This window comes from Silurus meridionalis, chromosome 7, assembly GCF_014805685.1.
Source record: "Silurus meridionalis isolate SWU-2019-XX chromosome 7, ASM1480568v1, whole genome shotgun sequence".
NCBI classification, from domain to species: domain Eukaryota; kingdom Metazoa; phylum Chordata; class Actinopteri; order Siluriformes; family Siluridae; genus Silurus; species Silurus meridionalis.
In genome coordinates, this window is record NC_060890.1 from 19896424 (window position 1) to 19915557 (window position 19134).

The 19134-nt window shown below is 38.9% G+C and overlaps 1 protein-coding gene across 3 annotated transcripts in view; it reads right to left on the bottom strand.

The window, feature by feature from the left end:
• The window catches only part of ptprea (protein tyrosine phosphatase receptor type Ea), an 83434-nt gene that overhangs the window by 45921 nt on the left and 18379 nt on the right, over nt 1–19134 (bottom strand). The window contains exon 1 of one of the 3 annotated variants that reach the window (XM_046853989.1): nt 8992–9013. The exons of the other annotated variants lie outside the window; for them this stretch is intronic. The gene's annotated coding sequence lies outside the window, so the exon portion shown is untranslated. Of the gene's footprint in view, nt 1–8991; nt 9014–19134 lie in introns of those variants that run through there. 3 annotated transcript variants of the gene reach the window in all.

Sequence of the window (19134 nt, forward strand, 5' to 3'; positions counted from 1 at the left end):
AATCAGATTTGTAAATTTAATAAAGCTATTATCTAAAATGGATTACAACCAAAGTATTCATTACAACACACAGGCCGGCAATCTGATCGGTGTGTAAACAAAATGTCACTTTTCCAGAATAGTCAAAGATTAGTGATTATCACAGGATAGAGAAGGTCTATTATCTCAAATAGAGGGTAAAAAGATTTGAACTTAATGGTAAAAACAAACCTTGTTTGTTTTTTTTACTTACACCAGTTTTATAAATTGTTAAAGATTTTCACAATGCCCTGAGCGTTGCCAAGAAAAGCATTATTTATTATGGCATAATAAAAAATTAAAAAAAAGGATATATGCATTTAAATGAGTGTGGCTACGGAGAGAGGGTGAGAAAGCATGGTGGGGGTATAAGTATAATAGGAGTTGGGGTAGCAGGAAAGCTATATACCTGGGAGTAAGCCTATAGGAAAAAATCCAGTGCTTGTACATTCCATGCTGTTGCTATGGCGATGGTCTCATTTAGAGCCAGACGGCGCAGGGGGTTATAGGCTCATTATTTTTTCCTTCCCATCCTTTACATGGCATGGGGGGGTGAGGTGGCTGCATTCCGTCAGAGCCCCACGACCATAATGGATCCTGCTTTCCTCATATTATCAGGGGGAAAATAAAATGTCATGCCATGCCAGGCGCAAAATGACCCGAATGAAAGTTGCTATTGAGGTTTGTTTACTGACGGGTCAGGGAGTATATTTTCCAGGCATCTGGAATGGCTCTGAAAAAAGCAGGTTGAATAATGGCACCTGCATGCGTCATAATGAAATTCCAAAAAGAGCTACACAGTGTCGATTTTGTGCTGATTCAGTGTCAAGACATGCATGTTCAGCATTTAAATACAAAGCCATAGAAGCATCTGTTTATTTTTTCATACAAAACAATTTGCATACCAGCACCAGGCACAACATGATGTACACAATAAAAACGCATATAAATGTGCAAAGATATTTTTATGCGTATAAAAAGCCTAGAGGAACAAATTAAGCAAAACCGAAATTATAGTCTGATAATGTGCTCCCTTACGTCAACAAATAAATCAGTTCATTCGATGAAGACACAAATCTTGCCAACATGCTCTGAATCTCGACACTGTGAGGGGAAGGGCCGAGGTGACCTTTAAAGTGCCAGATGAAAAGGAACGTGCTGCGACCGACGACTAGCAGTGCGTGAAATGTGGTTATAGCCCTTTTAAATGTGTAGGACAAGCGGCCAGTCAATTGTGCTGCTCACCTTTGCTCTGTGCTAACCTGCTTGCATGTGCACCTCAAAGCACTTCGGCTCTGAGGAGGTTGGAGACTTGAGTTCGATGTGGATAAAGTGCATAAAGATTCTAAAAAGGGTTAAAGGAGGCATGTGGGTGGAAAAGAGTGTGATTCAAGTAAGGGTGACATCTAGATCATATGCATATGGTGTTCAGATCATCTACATTGACAGATATGACATGTTTGTGATAGGTAGCATATCTTTCACTGGAAGTTGCCACTCTTATCTAAATCTAATCTAAATACACAATGTACACCCACCAGGCACAACATTATGACCAGTGAGGGAATAACACTGATTATCTCTTTATCATGGCACCTGTTAGTGTGTGGTAAATATTAGGCAGCAATATTTTATCCTCAACGTTGATGTGTTAGAAAGCAGGAAAAATGGCCTATGATAGCTAGACAACTGAGACAGAGCATCTCCAAAACTGCAGTTCTTGTGGGCTGTTCCCAGTCTGCAGTGGCCAGTATCTATTAAAAGTGGTCCAAGGAAGAAACAATGGTGAAACAGCGACAGCATCCTGGGCCCCCTAGGCTCACTGATGCACGTGAGAAGAGAAGGCTGGTCCGTGTGGTCCGATTCAACAGACAAGCTGCTGTAGCTCAAATTCCTGAAGAATTTAATACTGTTAATTCTCGACGGGTCAGGACTGTTTTGGCAGCAAAAGGGGGACCAACAGTGTGACACTGCAACAGTATAATAAAAACCTTTGCCATGGCATTTGCGCAGTTACACAATGCTTAATAAATTTTTTAATTCTATTAAATTGATTTAAATGCATGTTCCCTATGACTAATTCCTTCTTTTATATACAATACAGTGCTGTGTAGGGATACAAGCTTATCACTGCTGGAAAAATATAATCTCTTCAAAATTCACAAGCATTAATTGAACTCCAACAGAGTTATATTTGCCCCTACAGGGTTACATTTGATCTAATTTATCTCCACGTGGGAAAATTAGATATGAGTGGAATAGATTTTTTTTAAAAAGAGGATGGCTGTGAGTCAGCTTTCAAAAATTATAGATCACTTTTTTTTTTTTACAAATCTATTAGTGATACATTTTGTATTTAGTCTTTAGGGTGATTACGCTGCAGAGTACAGAGCTGAAATGTGGCAAACCCGAGACACAGACAGACCTGGAGTGTGTCATTATTCTTCTTATTTATGTTTTATTGTTTCACTTCTTCTCCCCAAACCCCTGGGGATTGATTTGGAAGAAGCACACTCTGAAACCAGACCAGGTCCCCCTCATTTTCTTACTGCATCTCAGAATATCAGAGCCAGTCACATGTCGTGTTTCTGTCCCAAGAAGACCTCATTTCCATGCTCCAGTTTTAATTGATCTGTTCATTGAAAACCGTTTTTATTAATAGAATGTTTTTTCTTCTGCCAGATTTGTCAATCTGGCATGTATGTGTCTGTTTGAAATAATAAAAAAAAAACATCTGTTTTATTCAGTCCTGTAGACTATTCATTAATTAATGATTCTTTTTCATTTTTGTTTTGCTGTCCTATTTTTTGATGTATACATCAAATGTATTATCCAAACGTATTGTATTGTATACATAATTACTGCATGTTTAGTTACGAATACAAGCCTGCCAGCTGAATGTTTAGACATTTCAACCTATATAAGAATACAAAAAGTCTAAAGACTAAATCTAAAACTGGTAACATGATGATAGTTTATCATGATATTGATAGTAAATGTTATAGTATACATTTGTGGGATAATTCTATACATTGATATACATATGTGGGAGGTGGAAGCTTAGTGGTTAAGGCATTCAACTCCCTATGCCATAAATGTAAATATGCTTTGTATATCAATACAAACTCCAATTAAGAGCAGCTTATTTAATGTTACTGATATTGTAATCGAGCTAAAACAACCTATGAACCTGACATGATCATCTGCAGCCTCCAGGTTCAAGTTCTGCATTTTAATGCTTTTTTTCAATCACTGTGTTCGTAAGCATTGTTGTTTTAGGGTTAGCATATTTAAGTTACTGTAGACTTTCTCCAACCAGTCTGGTCATTTCACTCTGACCTCTTTTATTCACTCATTGGATTTTGTTTTATTGTTTATGAATTTAGGAGTTGCTACAAGATAAGGGTGAAGGTGTCATCGTAAATACTGTGTAGCTAGATGTCACCCCTAATTTAAGCAAATAATCTTTCTGATATTATGCTAGGGATGTGGTAGCTCGATGGCAAAGATGCTGGACTTCAAATGCGCCAAATGCACACATCGTACTTTCTCCAAATTTTCTGAAATTCATTCTGAATTGAATATACTGTATGTTCTCATTTCGTTGTAAAAATGCTACACAAGTAACTGCTCGTTTTAACTACCACCCATATAATTAACATACAGCTGCCATGCTGAATTCAGAGATCACAAAAGAACAACCTTGGGAAACAACCTTGCTTGATCATGCATAATTATCTTCAAGAACTGTACTGATTTGGATTTTAAAAAAAAGCTTGTGATTATAACCATGTAAATCCGCTGTCACTAAACACCCGTATTCACTGCCGGGACTTCGTTAATTTGTCCGGTGTCTTTATCAGAGCGCTTTGACTGAACTCTGTATGCTTTATCGCTCGTTTCCGCTCTTCCGCTGTCTTTTCTCTCTCAGCTGGACCATGAGTGCAGTCACAAACTCAAATAATCCAGAGCAGAAGAAAGGTGGGCATTGTGGCAGGCGCCTGCACCTGGTCCACTATGCCAGTTCCCAGCCCGGAGTCAGAAATCTGCCCTTCTGTTGAAATCTGATAAGTGCCCCTGATCCCAGATCTAGTTTTTCTGGTTTCATGGTAAGTGTGAAGCATACGTGTAGATGCATGATGACAAGATAAATGTAGTTGTGCAGTACATCTGAATCCTCTGTCAGCTGACTTTTCGAGAAATAGATTTAATTCGTCTTAAAGAAAGAAAACTAGAAAAAGAGGGCACAAGAACAGGATATGAAACTTTTACTGACAGAACAGAAGAAAATAGCTCATAAATCAGCAGCTTTCTGTACACTGGGTTATATTCTACACAATGTTATATACAGCACGGTATATATATATATATATATATATATATATATATATATATATATATATATATATATATATATATATCCTATATTTTTACCTTGAGGTTAAAAATAGCTATCCTTGTGTGTGCTCTTTCAAATGCGAGAACACACACACACACACACACACACACACACACACACACACACACACAAACACACACACCTGCCACCCCTGATTCATTTCTGTAGAGGAGCACAAGTACATACACACTGTACTGCTCCTTGTCCTTAACACAGGACAGCAGATGTCACCTGAGCATCCCAGGGAAAAGTTAATGCTTTGTCTCTCCAGGGTTGTGTCTTTGAGATTAGAGCACTGTGGCAGCTTCCATAAGACAAGATAAATGTAAAACCTTCTGACAGACAAATGTTCCAGACCCTGACGTGCAGAAGAACACACCACCAACCATACAACCTTGCAGCATCCAAAACCTGTATTTACTACAGGGGAACATTATTCCAATGAAAATACTATGTATTTTAATGCATTATCATAAAATGTACAAAATAATAAAAATTATCATTGTATATGTAAGGGTTTGCTCACAAACACAAGAATTATGAAAATTAGAATATTTCTCTATCCATCATGTCCAGAATTTTTTTAAACGAAGTAAAAAATAAATGCGACATAGACTTTAGCATACAATTAATTGTATGTTACCAGGATGAGGCAAAAGTTGCTTATCATATTAATAATATAATGATAATATGATGATATTAATAATAGCCATGAAATTGTTCCTGTTTTTTTTTTTTTGGCTAAATTTTTGTTCCCTGTTTTGTTTTTGAACCCTGTTCCCAATGTAGCTTTAGATTTCATTGAAAAGAGTCAAGTGCAATGCTTTTCTGCTCAGAATGTTGATAAAGTGTTCATTTAAGTGACTAGAGCCTCCCTGCAAACTCAAACCAGTCTGTCCATTCCTGCCTGGCCTCACAGCAACAATCAATTGATGCTGACTGGGTGTTTTGTTTGGTTTTTCGCACCGCTCTAACCGTTAAACTCTAAACTGTCAAAATTACAGAAAATCATCAGTTTTGGAAATATTCAAACTAGCACGTCTGACAAAAATGATGCCTAAGCCAAAGTCCCTGAGATCACTGATGTTTGATGTGAAGACGACATCATGCATTTTGCTCCTGCCAGGTGATCGGATAACATTTTCCGCAACATCCGTCATATACTAGACCATTCAAGACCATGTATCTTTTGCATTTTATTTCCCCTTTGGGTCAGATTTCAGAAAAAAACTATATATATATTGAATTAATGTACCAACCCAAAACTAAGTATTATCTATCAGTATGCCCTGTGTTGACTGCAGATCAGATTTGGTATATTTTTATACTTTATGACATGAAGCTATGTGGTATTGTTCACCACAAAGTATCTTGCAGACCAGGTTTAGTTTCAATGAAAACATCAGTATCAGATTTGTTTTTAGTATACTCTGAATCTCTGGTATCTGCATCATATTGCCAATCAATAAAAGTTAAATTAGTATATTACAGATCAAATTCTGCCCTTAAAGAGTCATATACTGCACACAACTGTATGCCTTTATAAGCCTGTGCTAATACACCAATGCAATATTCATACCTAAGAACACGTAAAATTATCCAAAATCGAAATAATCATTGAAATATAGTCCCAATAATTGAACATGTTCTGTCAATGTGTCATAAAATGCTGATCTTATGACACCACTGAGAAAAATTCCCTCTGGTAATTATTGTGGAACCAAACCCAGCCATTAGGGTTGCACAAGCCAGTGCACTCTTAGTGCTGGTCCCAAGCCCGGATAAATGGGAAGGGTTGCGTTAGGAAGGGCATCAAGCGTAAAAACATGCGCCAAGTGGAACATGCGGATCACGAATACGGATGATCCGCTGTGGCGACCCCTAATGGGAGAAGCCGAAAGAAATGATTGTGCTGATTCCCACACTTTATATTTGTTAACTTGAATGCTGAAAACACTTAGCTGATGAATCCACTTCCTGGAGATGTTAAGCATTTAATCAGAAGGGGATTTGATGATGCCAAGTGTGAGTTATTAATCAGAAGAGGCTTTTGGAAAAGAAGCACCAGACGGCTGATGTAGTCGAGCCGAATTCAAATAAACCCTGTTTACCGACAGTACAGTCCCGAGGTTTGAGAGGAAGAGCTGGTAAAGAAGGAATGATTGAAATGAACTATACTTTGTTGTCTGTTTCTCTTTCTCTTTCTCTCTCTCTTATCCTTTTCTCTCCATCCTGGCATTTATTCAGGCTCCATGATGGCCTGTAGCCAGACTAAGCAGAACGTTTGCTGATAACATCAGACTGTTGAGAAACATTGGAATTCACCTACTGAGCTCTCTCTCTCTCTTGCATGTAGTAAAGAGGAAACCATATCTTTATGCTATTGTTTTCATTTTCTATCTTGTAAAACTATTTCTAGAGTTTTGTTTTCACCTTTTAAAAGTGTACGTAAACGTACCACCTTGATGCAGCTAACATTGTGATAATGAAAAATAATAGGGGGATAGATAGATAGATAGATAGATAGATAGATAGATAGATAGATAGATAGATAGATAGATAGATAGATAGATAGATAGATAGAAAATAGTGTGTGTGTACAGTAAGAATTTCTAAGTACTGTACATGAACTCAGTTCTACTCAGAGTCTACTAATCATAGGCACTACATATTAGAAAACCTGACATCTAGTTTACTTAATGTTTGTAAAATCTGTCAGTGAGTATGGTTGTTATTCATTTTCAATCCTTCTCATTTTCACCAATGGTTTCATGCGCTTGGTTATTATTTACCAACATCAACCCACAATGAATCTTTCTAAAATACAGCCAATGATTTGTGCGTGCACGTGAACACATACAGAGAACATGTTGAACACAAAAAAGTACACGGGGTAGCACACACAAACCTAACCAAGCATACACTAACACCCTATTGAATAATAAAGAAAGCCCTCCAGCATACAATTATAGAGGTCAAGGTTAAACTCGTTTTTCTGTGTTTCTGATGTTAAATATTAATAGAGATACCAATCTATTGTAAAAGAAAGAAAATTCCTGTATGAAATGCTCAGGTCTCTCAGGTCTGAATGATGCCAGGTCTCTCTGATGAACCAGAATTACAGAGACACATGAAATTACTTCCTGTGTGTAACCAAGGTGTTTGTAGTCGAAGGAATGAGCATTTAAATTTAGTCTGCTAAGAGTTTCTCACATTAGTAGAAACAGAATAATACTGTCTTCTTCATACGAGGAGAAATAATATAATTTTGTCTTCCTTGTTATAGAAGAAGTAACAACATGCTGTCATTTACTTTCTCTTAACAACACACTCAGCATAGACCCTGGAATCATATGGGTTTCAGTAGGGAGCAGGTGATTTGCAGTCACCTACAGATTAAACACCAAGCTATTGTTCATTGTGCATTAGCAAGCACAAGTAGGTTTAGACTAAGTTCAGTGACATTGTCTGTCCTTCTAAAGACAGGTTTAGTTCACACAAAACTGCTAATTTGTCCTAGAGCCCTGATACCTTTCAGGGAATAGTTACATATCTGCCAGGAAAGTATTGAGTTAGGTGGATGAATGGTGGTCTTAAAGCTGATAAGAGATTAGGCTCAGGCTAGAGTGAAAGAAACTACACAAAGAATATGAGAACTGATTCCTGAGTAGACAAGGCTGTCTAGAACACAGGTTTTTAAAATACTTTTGCACTATTTTTATTTGATACCGTATGTAGGCCATGTTTAATGATAATATACTTAAGGGGGTGTGATACATAATTTCTTGATACTGCTTCTAAAGATCATGCTGCTCATTCCAAAGTCGACTGGTTAAAGATCAGTTGGCTGATTAAATGGCATGCATGAATGATGAACTCTTTAGAACATTTACATTTACAGCAATCAAAAACTTACAAGAAACTGAGCAGAATTGAAAGCAAAGTGGCATTATAACTCTTCTGTTTTTAATCACCTAGGTAATAAACCCCTAAATAAGATCTTCAACATGTAAAATATGAACAGAACACCAGAGTTGATAGCTGAAACATTAGCCAATAGCCTGTTGATGTAACACGGTGCTGCACAATCCTGCACTACTTCGATCTGCTTAGTCCTCCTTGCAATAAGGAACTTAAAATACTAACAAAAAAACAATCCTAAAATCAAGGCAACTAAAACATAGTGGTCAACACACTTGTGTTTTAATTTGCCTTGTTGGCTAGCAAATGCATCCACTATTCACTTTTTATTGTCTGGACAGACTATAACCCTAACCCTAACCCTATACTAGCCCCTTTATAATCTCAAGAAAATGTTGCTAAAAGTATTGGACCGCCATATAAAGATTGCCCAAATCAAAAGGGAGAATATATGTGGACAAGCGTGCATACAAAAAAAAAAAAGCTGAATCTATGCATCTCTCCTTACATGAAGCTCTTATATTCTACACACAGCATGTGGTTGCATACGTGTCATCAGGTCAAAACAGCATTCTGGAAGCTGATAAGACATAAAATACACACATATGAAGGCTGACATGGCATTCATTTCCTGTGTGTGAGAAATTCCTCACCTTTTCATGTTCTCATGTAGCTTAGCAACCCCACTACCATGGTTACTCTTACCGCTCTCTGCCTTGTATATATTTCTGCCGGATTAATCATACAGGTTAGCTGAAGGGGTGCTGGGGACACAGGTGCCTGTCTCTTCTTGATGCAATGATACTTTATCTTATTTTTCAAATGTTTGTATTAGCGTGTCTGCGTTGCAGGTAAAATAAAACACCACCAGGAACTACTAGCCTTATTTATCCACAATCAGACACACTGAAAAAAAATAGCTGACCCTGAAGTGTGATAGATTGTATTTCCTGTAAAAGGTTTCTGTTTTCAGAAAGTTTGACAACATCTGGCCCTTGTAAATGCTGCGAATGATCAAGTTCCTTCTTTCGCTTGCTTTTTAGAAGGTTCTTCTTCTCCTTCTCCTCTTTTGACTGCTCTGTAACTCAGAACGCCCGAAAGCTGTGAAAGCAGCCTTTGTTTGGTTGTTATTTATTCAATCCTGAAAGGAGTGCAGCTTCCACCTCCGCATCCTGGAGACAACAAACCCTCAACTGATCCTTCCCGATAATAAAGCACAATTCAGCGAGTCTGCACAGCTTCCACCTAAGGCCTTCCGCAGCCTCATAGCGTCTAGACGTGAATATGTGGGAGAGAGAAGGAGAGCGAGAGAGAGATCGAGAGAGGACCATGCAAATGAGGCCAGCCAATCGAAACATGCAATAATTGCATTCTTCAGCAACCTTGTTTATTATCTGCTTGACTACTCTGCTTGATGCCTGCCCATTTGGATTAGTTCATACTCAGTATATGCTGTTGCTACTCTGGTGTCCCTAAAGCATTTAAGGGTCATTTTAAAGGAGCAGTATGTAATTTTTTAGCCCTCTGCTGCCTGCAAGGCAAATTACAATGGAAATGAACACACTGTCATGACCATCACCCCTTTATTTGGGCAAGTTCTAGGGAGTGGTTTTCATAGCCATAGATGGTAATAATTTCTGGGCTGGAACAACAATCCTCAATAAACAGAAGTCTTAAATGAAACAAGCCATATATACTGCACAGCACTATTGCAAATACATTTTGTAAGCATGTTTTTGAAATTGGCATGATTACAACACGCCTACACATTCTGTATAAATATTGCAAACTGCACCTTTAAACTTTCATTTGCCATTTTATTGATCTGTTTTTCAATGCTGTTCTAGAAGTCATAATAAACTTCTGATTCAAAGCAAATCTGAAAATCCATTTGAATTCACTAATAAAGTCTTCGTCAAATAGATCATCCTCTTGTCTGTGGCACAGAATCGACATGCAACAGTCATGTCAAACAAAAAAAATTTTTAAACGTGCGTTTCATAATAGCCTTTTCATGCTTAGTTATGTTATGACCTTCATGTATGTCCATCTGAGAGAGTGGGAAAATCTCTCTAGCCACCAAAATCATCACTCTGTATTTTCTATAGTTCCAGAAACTATGGTGGCTGAGAAGTGCAAAACACATTAACAAATCAGAAAACGAATGAACAAATTAGAATACACAATAACAAATCCGAAAACAAGATATCAAATCCAAAAAAACAAATGAACAAATCCGAAAAGAAAAAAAAATACCCAAAAAAATAATTAACAAATCTGAAAACAAAATAACAAATGCAAAAACAAATTAACAAATCCGAAAACAAAATAACGAATACAGAAGATGTCCGAATCTTCTTCAATCCAAAAACATGACAATTCAGACAAACCGGAAAAGGTAGATATAGTTTGCAAATGAAACACTTACCGATCATTGGACAAGACACCTGTCATTCAGGATATACAGAAAGTACAAAAGTCTGTGGCAGGAGAAAGATGGAACTTATGTGTAAAAGTGTACAAACTAATCTTTATGTCATGATATACTGTAGCATCTCTAAAATCACTGCATATGAATGTCCTTCCTTAAAGTAGCGTTAAATGAATTCCATTTTCTCCTTGCCAATGTTTACTTCTGTTATTTTCTTATATTTAAAGGTGGACTAATTAAAATAAAAAAATAGTTTAAAGTAAACGGAGAAATTTACACATGTACAAGAAACAAGGTTATAATATTTCATGCTTCCTGTATATCGTGAATGATAGGTGTCTCGTCCAATGATCGGTAAGTTTCCATTCACAAACTATCCCTACCTTTTCCGGTTTGTCTGAATTGTCGTTGTGTTTTCAGATTTGTTTGTGTTTTTGGATTTGTTATTTTATTTTTGGATTTGTTAATTTGTTCCAGATTTATTTAGTTTTTGGATTTGTTATTTTGTTTTTGGATTTGTCCATTTGTTTTTGCATTTGTTATTTTGTTTTCGGATTTGTTATTTTGTTTTCTGATTTGTTAATGTGTTTTGCACTTCTCGGCCCCCGTAAGAAACACTTGTATTTTATAACAATCATAAAAGTCCCAAGTAAGCCTGAGTACTCGAGTTGTAAACTAACCTTATACTCCTGAAGTATGTTTGAGAGGGAAAAATCTATAATAATGCAGTGATCTGGACACTACACTTTCCTCTGAGCGGAGGTCAGAAATGCCATTCAGATTGGACACTCATTAATTCAGAAGCAGGATTATGGAAATCCTGAACCGGGCCAGATTACTACACCAGCTGCCACAGGAAAGTGCCAAAAACAATAACGATTGTTGTTGCTTTGTGCTGACAGGACGAGCCTTAAACAATGAAGCTCTCTATCCCAGCACAGTCACAGGAGATTAGAGGCTATGCTGAGGCCACAGAACCCTCAGAGAATCAGGGTTGTGAAGATTAACAACCATTAGCCTGTTACGGGTTTTCTACACTATCCACAGTGAGGGAGAAACCTGGCTATGTACCATGCATTACTTTATTATTAATATTATCAGAGTAACTGGGGTTGGTACAGTGAACCAGTGAATAGTGTTGCAACCTTGCAGTGTTATATGTAGTAGTTTCTATGCATGTACTGCTCATGTCCATGAGAATTTCCACAGGGTTTTCCAGTTTCTTCTTACCTCCCAAAAAACATATCAATAGTTAGCCGGCACTGAATTGGATATAAGTAAATAACTTCTTGTCTCCTCTCTCAGCAGATCCTTACAAATGAAAAGACACTGGAGTTGTAAGATTTCTTTGTGTTTAAAGCCCTCAAGCAGGACAGTAAATCACAGTCCTGCTTTGTAATTATACAAATTGCAAGTAATATACACAGGCTGGTCCTTTGGTTTAATAGTCTTCATTCAGGATACAGTAACAACAAAATAAACAAGCTACATCTTTGTCACAGCTTTGTTTTTTTTTGTTTTTTTCACCTTGTGTATATACAGGATTTTATTTAACTACCAATAAACTGTATTCACCTAAAGGTTCATGTTTCCAGAACTCTAGAACTTCCAGAAAATCTTTTATATTAAAACAAAAGCACCACTTCTGTTCCAAACAATACACTGTTAAACAGTCATAGAACAAACATGTTCAAACAAATATGTTTTTTTTTTCAATCTAGTTTGTCTTGGAGAGTAAATGCTGATGTTCCAAATACCATAAACGGTATAAAATGAAATACAAACAACACATTAAAAATGTCAGAATTACATATAATAGAAACATAAATAATGATAATAGTAATAATCATCTCTTTGTGGTTAAGTCCAAGCTAAATAAAAGATAAATTGGCACATTCTTAACTGTTTAATTTCATAAAGATCATACAAATTTTAAATTCATGATATGTGGTATGCTAGTTCTGCACACTAACGCAGTGTAGTTGGTAACTCTATGATGCCCCAGTTAGGGTTTGATTTGTTTCTTTGTATTTGTTCTACAAATTTCAGGAAACCTACTAATTTTAATTTGAATATTATCCAATTTGTAATCAATTATAAAAAAGATAGAAAGGTCTTGGCTCAGTGGTTAAGGTCCTGGGTTCAAGCCCCAGCACTGCTAAGCTGCCACTGGGCAAGGCCTTCTATCCTCTTTGTTCCAGTACTGTTGTTTCATGGCGGTCTCTGTGCTCTAAGCCCCCCCCCAAAAAAAAAGAAAAACAAATGTGCTTCACTGTATTGTAATATATATTATATGTGACAACTAAAGCCTGTCTACATTTTATAAGCATTTAGCCTGTCTACAAGTCAAGAGTCAAGTCAAGAAACTTATTTCAACCATATATAGCTGATGTAGTACACAGTGAAATGAGACAACAATCCTCAAGAAACCTTGGTGCTACATAAAACCACATAAAACAACATAGAGCTACACACAGAACACAGAGCTAAGGACTAAAGATTTATTTGCTGTTAGTAGAAAATAATAAAAGATAGAGCTTAGGAGTATATAATTAATTCACTGAATTCACTGATTATAAAGCTAATAAATTTACAGCTCAGTCTCTAAATATAAATATAGAAAGTGAAGAGAAAAATAAAATGGCTTTAAAAATGACTGTCAGTCAGACTGTCAAGTCAGTCTGATTTAATCCTGATCATGACAGCAGCATTTCAAAAAGCCTGGAAATATTCTACAGCTCTGTAAGTGTGCTGTTACCATAGTGGTAGATCTATTAATGTATCATATTACTAATTTTACATGCTAAAAATCATTATAGACATTACATGACCAACTATGAGACTGGAGTTCTAACATACATTTTTGTTACTGGCTTTTCCAGTATTTTGATGTGGTCTAATCCGCCGCCTTGAAAACAGTTTAGTTAACCCTGAACGAAGCGGTCATAATGGAAGATCCAGCAATTTTCAGCGGACTAGCCCTGTCTTGTTAAGCGACTAATTAGCACTGTGCTGTGCTTTTTTATTATTATTATGTCAGCGACATGGGTGATATAATTTGCAACTTGGCACACGTAATGAAAATAGGACTATGACATGCTTTCCTTCAAAGACTCTATTAGAGCTTTACACACTTTTACTGCTGGGTTACTGCCAAAAAAATCACAAAGAACTGAATAGCACAAGATGCAAATCTTTAACAATCTTGCTTCATCAAAGTGATTTCACACATCAATGACTTGATGTAATTTAATTTAAGGTCTTTAAAGAGAATCCATTTAACAGAGAAGTTAAATGTAATTGCCAAGACAGAGAATCTAAACATAATGAGATCCATTGCAATGAAAATGTTGTCAATTCTGAACTAGATGGGCAGGGATATTTATTCTGTTTTTGATATTGAGTTAGCCGAAGTGTGGTCTGTGGCCTTATCGTGCTACTATTTGGTCTCTGAACAGGAACTGACTAATATAAAAGACAGTAGTAACTAAGAGACAGAGAAGGAGAGAGAGAGCTCAATGTCATGATATGATGGGCTGATAGCAGGCTTTAATGTGTTGTTCCTTTAAAACCAGACTCCTTTTCTACCCTAAATGAGGAATTTAAAATGTAAACAAGCACTGGCAGAAGCAGAATAGCGTGGTTATCATTTGTCTGAGTGTGCGTGCATATAGGGTGGAGGTTAGATGGGCTTCCTTCCCCGCAGGCAGCTTGATCTATTGGCCTGAACAAAGATGACAGAAAATCATTTGGAATTTGGAGAGCTTAGAAAGGTCATGAGTTGAGTCTCTTTTTCTTAGATGCTTCAAGGCCACTGTTTCTGTAGAAGCCATGTTTAAAATTATCCTGTCATCTCACTCTCAGGAAAGGTTCACAATGTAAATGTATAAAATAACAACTTCTAGAATCATTAACACTGACAGAATGAAGCGATGCATCGAGCTCATATATTTACCCTTGCTTTCGAATATACTCAGTTTTTGTGTGTGTGTTTCCCTTACAGGAACTCTGCGTCAACAACGCTTTGGGAACGCTTCCATGTTTCCGCGCTCTGAATCACATATGTAATCGTTCCAACAGAATAGCGAGACGTCACCAGCAGGGTGATGTCACGACCAGGAAGGTGTAAGAGCACATGCCATAGAGACAGCACTAGCTTCTGTTTTTTCAGGAAGTGCTCTGTGTGTGTCTTTTTTTGTCGCAGGTATTGGCCGGTAAAAAAAAAAAAAATCGGAATGAAAATGGAAAGGCAATATAAAGGCAAGCAGGCTTTCAGGCTGTGTGTTCCTCCTTGCCCTCACTATATTATAGGGGATACACACAGCTTGTGTGTAGATTGCTTAGGGATGGTGCATGCTCGGTTGTCTCTCGGTCGCGCTCCACCTCTCTTCCTCCGAGGAGGGGGATGATATGGACGCCAGCAATCCCATAGAGGATACGCCCCCACAGCCAGTTCAGTTCAAGGAGCTGTTGGAGGTAGTGACTTGGGCTCTAGCCAAGCTGGATATCGCCTGGCCAGCTACAAACATTTCCTGCAAACGACATCACTGCCTCCACTCCGGGGTCTGCCTTTTTTTCCAAGCACTGAGGTGACCAGGTCATGGAATAACCCTTATTCGGCCCACCCCTTCAGCCCCAACATTTCTCTCTACGTTAATGTAGTAGGGCTGAAAGAGTGTAGTTGTGGAAACGATGTCCCGGGTTGAAGAGATGCTGGCTGGCTATCTCTCCCCAGGTGCTGCATCAGTTCTTAAGGTGGTACTGCCCACCAAGCCTCTGAGTACTACCTTGGCTTTGGTGGGCAAGGCTTATACCATTATGTCTGTGCACCATGGCTGTGTTACAGGCTTATCAGGCCGACCTGCTGCAAGATTTCGACTAGGGAATGCCAACAGGCAGTAATGGGGTTATAGAGCTGCGTCGTGCAACAGACCTGCCTCTCAGGGCCACGAAATAGACCTCTAGGGCCATTGGCTAGTCTATGTCTGCCCTTGTCTCTACACAGAGACACCTCTGGCTTACCCTGTCAGATTTGTCTGACAGGGATATAGCCGTCCTGCTGGACGCCCCTGTGGTGCCGACTGGCCTGTTCAGCAATGCCAAGGAGTTCCAGGAGGCCAAGAAACAGTCGCCAGTGTTCCAGCGTTTTCTCGCTGGATGGAGGCTGCGTCCTATTTTAGATCTATGTCAGCTGAAACGCTCTATATTGAGACTCAGGTTCAAGATACTTACCCTAAAACAGGTCATATCCCAAATCAGGTCAGAGGACTGGTTTATCACGATAAATCTAAAGAACGCTCATTTTCACGTATCCATCCTTCCTACACACAGGAAGTTCCTATGGTTTGCTTTCGGGGCTGTATCAGATCCTTCCGTTTGGCCTTGCATTCTCACCATGCACCTTCACAAAGTGGCTCCTCTGAGACTACGAGGCTCCCACATACTGAACTATATCGACGACTGGTTGATATTAACCTTGCAACCCGGCATCGAGATGTCATTCTCGCCCATATGAAGGAATTGGGGTTAAGACTGAACACCAAGAAAAGTTTACTTTCTCCAGTACAGTGAACCACCTATCAACTCTACTCATGCAGGAGACCGTTATACGGGCACATTGGTGGTCTTCTACATCAACCACCAGGGGAGTCTGCGCTCTTGCCCCCTTTACAAGCTGGCGTGACAGACCTTCTGTGGGCCCAAGGAAAGCTGCTCTCACTGATAGAACTACACAGTACATCTAGGGGCGGCTGAATTAAGGAGCAGACACCTTTTCAAGGCAAGGGCAGAGGACCAGGGAATGGAGGCTCTGTACCCTCTGAATGGAGGCACTGTACCTTCTGGTTCTCCCCTACTCAACCAGCCCATCTTGGGCTGGACGCCATGGTACAGGCATGGCCGAGGCTCCACCTGTACGCTTTTCCCCCTGGAGCAGTTGCTAGGGAAAACCCTGTTAGTTACAAGTTTCCTTTACACTCTTTCCTGCGACCCAGAGTGCCTGTATGGGACCTGGCTGTTGTTCTGGAGGCCTTGTCTAAGCCTCCCTTCGAGCCCCTGTTCTTGAGATTTTTAACAGTCAAGACTGTTTTTCTACTAGCCATCTCGTCTATAAAGAGGGTTGGGGACCTTCATGGCTGTTCTTGAGCCCCTCTTGTCTAGAGTTTACCCCAGGCATGGCCAGTGCCTTCCTCTACACCATATCGGGGTATGTCCCCAAGGTGTTCTCGGCTGTCCCACGACCAGTCGTTCTCCAGGCATTCAATCCTCCTTATTTTCAGGCCTCCGAAAAGGAGAAGCTTAACTGGGTGTGCCCGGTATGAGCACTGGACACATGTCCACAGAACTGCCATGTGGAGAAAGTCGGACCAACTCTTTGTCTGCTATGGTCTGTATAAAAAGAGTTTTCCTGCCAGTAAGCAGTCACTCAGTAGGTGGATTGTGTATGCTATCCACTCCTCTTATGAGTCTTCTGGTCGCCCCGCTCCTTTCGGGGTCAGAGCTCACTCAACCTCTGGTCCTCTGGGGTATCTCTTCAAAACATTTGCAACGCTGTGGGCTGGTCCACCCCACTGACCTTCATCAGGTCCTACAGCCTTGACTTTAGTGCCACTCCTGGCTCCTCAGTCCTTCAACCTAGCTGTGCCGCATTGGACACTCGTTCCCAAAGCTTTGTTGATGCAGCTTGAGTTCCTGAAAGAAAACATCTCTGGGTTATGGATGTAACCCTGGTTCCCTACGAGCGCTTCCAAGCTAGCGCCATCTCCACGGCATGTGCTTTTATAGCTTTCCGGTCGTGATGTCACCCCGCCGGTGACGTCGTGCTTTTATGTTGGGCCGATTACACACGTGATGCAGAGCGGCAAAACGAGGAATTGTTCCCAAAGCATTGTAGACGCAGCATCTCGTTTCCTCAGGGAAGCAGGGTTACATACGTAACCAAGAGACGGTCTGTATGAGTGTGTGTATGTATATTATAAAACCTATTATATTAAAGCCAATTTAATAATACTAGGCAAAATCTTTAACTTCTTCCAATTCAGTACTATATATTCTTACTGCTTGGTGTGTCCCACAATGATGTTCTAAAAACTACATTACACAAACTTTTGAAATTCTGGTCCATGTTGACATGATTACATCACATAATTGCAGCAGTTATTATAGGCTTCCTGTCAGCTCACACCAACCATTTCTATTTTCCTAATTCACAAGGTTTTCCTACTGGCAGAACTGCCACTCAATGAATGATTTTTGTTTATTACACCATTCTGTGTAAATTTAAGAGACTCATGTGTTAAAAGCATAGGAAATCAGCAGTTTATGAAATATTCAAAGCAGCCCGTCTGCCACCTACAACCATGCCAAAATAAAAATCCCTATGATCACATTAACTGACAAGTATCTTCAAGGTTTTATACATTTTTCTCATATCAGGTGATTGGATGATTGGATAAAAGCATTAATCTTGGGATTTACATTTGCAGCATTTAGCAGACGCCTTTATACAGAGCGACGTACAAAAGTGCTTTGAGTCTCTAGCAATGAATAAATCTACACTGGTTTGCAAGATTACAAACTTAATATATGTACTGTTGTTCCTAATAAAGTGTTTTGGTGAGTGTATATGATCATATTTTATCTCAATATAGCGAACCTAAGCTTCAGTTTCTCCCATTAACATCCAATAAAATCAAAATCCACTGTGACAATTGCTAAGCCAACAATCTTAGTATATGACAGAGTATTAGACATATGGTGAAAAATTACGCTTTGTAAGTGCAACAGAAGGAAAAACCCAGTGTGAACTGACAAAATTACATTTTTGCTCAAAATGCTAAAATGGACAACACACAAACACACGCACGCACACACACAGAGACACACCTACTGAGACTCATACTTCAGTAAGTCCTCATGGTTGATCAATGATATCCACACATATCATTCACTCATCACATAAACAACCATTTAATGATTTGCAGTGACTGCAGCTTGAAGCATCAATGAGAGACAGTACTGTTCCAGGCTGTTATTTCGGCGCCCAAAGAAGATCACTAAAACCTAAACTGACAAGCTCTGCATACAAAATACATCATTAAACCCAGAGATGCAACCGCAGTAGTAAGCATATGTAGTTTCAGGCTCAATCGCATTCAGAACCAGTGTGATATGGTAACATTTTTAGTGGCTCTTTTTATTGATTGCAATTCTCTTCATTGAAGTGTAGCGATTTAAGAAATGTTTCACATGACTTGCGGTTTGGCTCTCCACGCAAGTAAGAGTCACATTTTACTGAGCTTTTTTTTTGGTTGCAAAAAAGGAAACGAATGTGTAATCGAGGCTGTGAAGCATTAAAGAGGTCTTG